A 5,000-nucleotide genomic window follows, 5' to 3' on the forward strand; every position below is an offset into this window, starting at 1 on the left:
GTTGGATCGAAAAATTCTCAAAGTCCGAAAGAGTCGCGCATCACTCGTTGGATCGAAAAATTTTCAAAGTCCGAAAGAGTCGCGCATCACTCGTTGGAACGAAAAATTTTCAAAGTCCGAAAGAGTCGCGCATCACTCGTTGGATCGAAAAATTTTCAAAGTCCGAAAGAGTCGCGCATCACTCGTTGGATCGAAAAATTTTCAAAGTCCGAAAGAGTCGCGCATCACTCGTTGGATCGAAAAATTTTCAAAGTCCGAAAGAGTCGCGCATCACTCGTTGGATCGAAAAATTTTCAAAGTCCGAAAGAGTCGCGCATCACTCGTTGGATCGAAAAATTTTCAAAGTCCGAAAGAGTCGCGCATCACTCGTTGGATCGAAAAATTTTCAAAGTCCGAAAGAGTCGCGCATCACTCGTTGGATCGAAAAATTTTCAAAGTCCGAAAGAGTCGCGCATCACTCGTTGGATCGAAAAATTTTCAAAGTCCGAAAGAGTCGCGCATCACTCGTTGGATCGAAAAATTTTCAAAGTCCGAAAGAGTCGCGCATCACTCGTTGGATCGAAAAATTTTCAAAGTCCGAAAGAGTCGCGCATCACTCGTTGGATCGAAAAATTTTCAAAGTCCGAAAGAGTCGCGCATCACTCGTTGGATCGAAAAATTTTCAAAGTCCGAAAGAGTCGCGCATCACTCGTTGGAACGAAAAATTTTCAAAGTCCGAAAGAGTCGCGCATCACTCGTTGGATCAAAAAATTTTCAAAGTCCGAAAGAGTCGCGCATCACTCGTTGGATCGAAAAATTTTCAAAGTCCGAAAGAGTCGCGCATCACTCGTTGGATCGAAAAATTTTCAAAGTCCGAAATAGTCGCGCATCACTCGTTGGATCGAAAAATTTTCAAAGTCCGAAAGAGTCGCGCATCACTCGTTGGATCGAAAAATTTTCAAAGTCCGAAAGAGTCGCGCATCACTCGTTGGATCGAAAAATTTTCAAAGTCCGAAAGAGTCGCGCATCACTCGTTGGATCGAAAAATTTTCAAAGTCCGAAAGAGTCGCGCATCACTCGTTGGATCGAAAAATTTTCAAAGTCCGAAAGAGTCGCGCATCACTCGTTGGATCGAAAAATTTTCAAAGTCCGAAAGAGTCGCGCATCACTCGTTGGATCGAAAAATTTTCAAAGTCCGAAAGAGTCGCGCATCACTCGTTGGATCGAAAAATTTTCAAAGTCCGAAAGAGTCGCGCATCACTCGTTGGATCGAAAAATTTTCAAAGTCCGAAAGAGTCGCGCATCACTCGTTGGATCGAAAAATTTTCAAAGTCCGAAAGAGTCGCGCATCACTCGTTGGAACGAAAAATTTTCAAAGTCCGAAAGAGTCGCGCATCACTCGTTGGATCGAAAAATTTTCAAAGTCCCAACGATTCTCGCATGGAACTAAGTTGCAACGTACTGCCAAATTTTTCAGGTCGCGTTGCTGTTTTGCCCCATAAGGAACACGTGTTATGACCGGCCGGCTCCGACGTCCGAGCGGCACCGTTGATACTTCATGCACCGAGCGGTCTCGACCGGTCGGTCGGCACCTAGTCCTCGGGTTTCGGAACTTTCGACTTGTTTCGGCCCGTATCTCGACATCCCTTTGCGGGTTTGTTGTCGGGGCTATGGTTTCGTCCTCACCGTGTCACGAACACGCAGACAAAAATTTTTTTCGAATTTTGAAAATTTTTCGTCTGAGCGGAGATTCGCACCACAGGCGTTCGTTTCGTTCCGGTAAGAACCACTCTCACGAGTTCAAAGTTTTTCCGAGCGCTCACGTTTCGCAGGGGCGAGTTCTTCGCTCCGTCTAGAAAATATGATTCAATTTGAATCGTCGACACTACATAACCGCGGGTCGGTGTCTAAGACCGAATGGCCCTTTATGCGGTGACCAGAAAGTCTTCTCTCGCAAGTCGAGGGAAGCAGTCGAACAGAGGCATCAACTCGCCACATTCCGTGCGTATCACAGTCTGTTCGCAGACGGTACACATTGATTTCCAATCGTACTCCCGACGCTTGCAATCTAGCCGAAGGATACGAGAAGGATAATTCGAACGATTTGCACCGGGGAGTCGACAAAAATTGTCTTCACCCGAGGAAACACAAAGTCGAACAGAGCGCTCTGAGCGCTAGTACGCGTACACAAGTTGTGCGGTACCAGATATACATATTATATTAAAACGTGTGGCCGACCGGGCAAAGACTCGGCGGCATGGGGCAACACACGAAAAGAGCTACCAATAACACAAAGCTCCCTGGTTGATCCTGCCAGTAGTCATATGCTTGTCTCAAAGATTAAGCCATGCATGTCTCAGTGCAAGCCATATTAAGGTGAAACCGCGAATGGCTCATTAAATCAGTTATGGTTTCTTAGATCGTACCCACATTTACTTGGATAACTGTGGTAATTCTAGAGCTAATACATGCAAACAGAGTTCCGACCAGAGATGGGAGGAATGCTTTTATTAGATCAAAACCAATCGGTGGCGGGTTCGTCCCGTCCGCCGTTTACTTTGGTGACTCTGAATAACTTTGGGCTGATCGCACGGTCTTGGTACCGGCGACGCATCTTTCAAATGTCTGCCTTATCAACTGTCGATGGTAGGTTCTGCGCCTACCATGGTTGTAACGGGTAACGGGGAATCAGGGTTCGATTCCGGAGAGGGAGCCTGAGAAACGGCTACCACATCCAAGGAAGGCAGCAGGCGCGCAAATTACCCACTCCCGGCACGGGGAGGTAGTGACGAAAAATAACGATACGGGACTCATCCGAGGCCCCGTAATCGGAATGAGTACACTTTAAATCCTTTAACGAGGATCAATTGGAGGGCAAGTCTGGTGCCAGCAGCCGCGGTAATTCCAGCTCCAATAGCGTATATTAAAGTTGTTGCGGTTAAAAAGCTCGTAGTTGAATCTGTGTCCCACGCTGTCGGTTCACCGCTCGCGGTGTTTAACTGGCATGATTGTGGGACGTCCTACCGGTGGGCTTAGCCTTTCGGGGCGGCCCAACTAATATCCCATCGCGGTGCTCTTCATTGAGTGTCGAGGTGGGCCGGTACGTTTACTTTGAACAAATTAGAGTGCTTAAAGCAGGCTATTTTCGCCTGAATACTGTGTGCATGGAATAATGGAATAGGACCTCGGTTCTATTTTGTTGGTTTTCGGAACCCCGAGGTAATGATTAATAGGAACAGATGGGGGCATTCGTATTGCGACGTTAGAGGTGAAATTCTTGGATCGTCGCAAGACGGACAGAAGCGAAAGCATTTGCCAAAAATGTTTTCTTTAATCAAGAACGAAAGTTAGAGGTTCGAAGGCGATCAGATACCGCCCTAGTTCTAACCATAAACGATGCCAGCTAGCGATCCGCCGAAGTTCCTCCGATGACTCGGCGGGCAGCTTCCGGGAAACCAAAGCTTTTGGGTTCCGGGGGAAGTATGGTTGCAAAGCTGAAACTTAAAGGAATTGACGGAAGGGCACCACCAGGAGTGGAGCCTGCGGCTTAATTTGACTCAACACGGGAAACCTCACCAGGCCCGGACACCGGAAGGATTGACAGATTGAGAGCTCTTTCTTGATTCGGTGGGTGGTGGTGCATGGCCGTTCTTAGTTGGTGGAGCGATTTGTCTGGTTAATTCCGATAACGAACGAGACTCTAGCCTGCTAAATAGGCGTACTTTCCGGTATCTCGAAGGCCCCCGGCTTCGGTCGGGAGGTTTTTACTACCGGCGTACAAATAAATCTTCTTAGAGGGACAGGCGGCTTCTAGCCGCACGAGATTGAGCAATAACAGGTCTGTGATGCCCTTAGATGTTCTGGGCCGCACGCGCGCTACACTGAAGGAATCAGCGTGTCTTCCCTGGCCGAAAGGCCCGGGTAACCCGCTGAACCTCCTTCGTGCTAGGGATTGGGGCTTGCAATTATTCCCCATGAACGAGGAATTCCCAGTAAGCGCGAGTCATAAGCTCGCGTTGATTACGTCCCTGCCCTTTGTACACACCGCCCGTCGCTACTACCGATTGAATGATTTAGTGAGGTCTTCGGACTGGTACGCGGCAATGCCTCGGCATTGCCGATGTTGCCGGGAAGATGACCAAACTTGATCATTTAGAGGAAGTAAAAGTCGTAACAAGGTTTCCGTAGGTGAACCTGCGGAAGGATCATTAACGTTTCGTTACTGCGAAAAAAAAAGCAGCGAATCGATGATTATTTTGGTAGATTCCACCGTGAATCTCACGCAATTATAATCCAGTCAAAAGACACACATGGCACAAGAGGTGGCGTACATTGTACGCGTGTCACGAATATCGAACTACGTAACGGCCGAAACGGCTCGTGTCGCACTCACACACGTCGACGACGAACGATCTTGCTATGTCCGTTGGAAGAGAGAGAAAATAATATAAAAAGGACATTACAACTAGTGTATCACGGTAAAATATATCGTGTGCAGCAGCCAAAAACAAACTAAGGCATAAATGGCTATGGGTAAAAAAAACACTAGAAAAATAAAAGGACATTGCTACTACGCCAACCTACGGGGGCGCAAGAACGAAAACTCTCTTTCCATTCTGGACGATAGCGATGCGGATCGTGATGCCATTCGTCGATCAGATTTGTGTGAGGTAGCGACATTGTGCGCGTTGCTGAGGCGACCAAGTGCCCGCTTCTGTTGAACGGGACGCTTGGTGTGCGTTTGAATCAACCGTTCGGTCGATCCCCCCGCTTTGTACGAGGCGTGGCGCGCGATTGATCGAACGGTTTTTTTTATGCTTTTTTTTCAAATTGTTTCTTTTCAAAGATACACATGAAGAAAAGTTACCATACTTTCACGGGGTAACCTGCTCCGGCTGGAGTTTAGCTCCACCGGGGTGACGTCGCGTTCTCCGCGGCGGAAGGTTGGCGACGAACTTTCGCCCCGTGAAATGCAATTGAGATCTTATTCCTTTTGCGTAACATTACCAAAATCCACGTGC

General features: G+C 47.8%; 1 non-coding gene across 1 annotated transcript; it reads left to right on the forward strand.

The window, feature by feature from the left end:
* The first annotated feature begins 2,276 nt into the window (after window positions 1-2,276).
* Window positions 2,277-4,190, forward strand: LOC125501535. Its single transcript, XR_007279125.1, has one exon. It is a non-coding gene; the product is annotated as a small subunit ribosomal RNA (ribosomal RNA).
* The last annotated feature ends 810 nt before the right edge of the window (window positions 4,191-5,000 follow it).

Source organism: Athalia rosae, chromosome 6 (genome assembly GCF_917208135.1).
Source record: "Athalia rosae chromosome 6, iyAthRosa1.1, whole genome shotgun sequence".
In the NCBI taxonomy this organism is placed as follows: Eukaryota; Metazoa; Arthropoda; class Insecta; order Hymenoptera; family Athaliidae; genus Athalia; species Athalia rosae.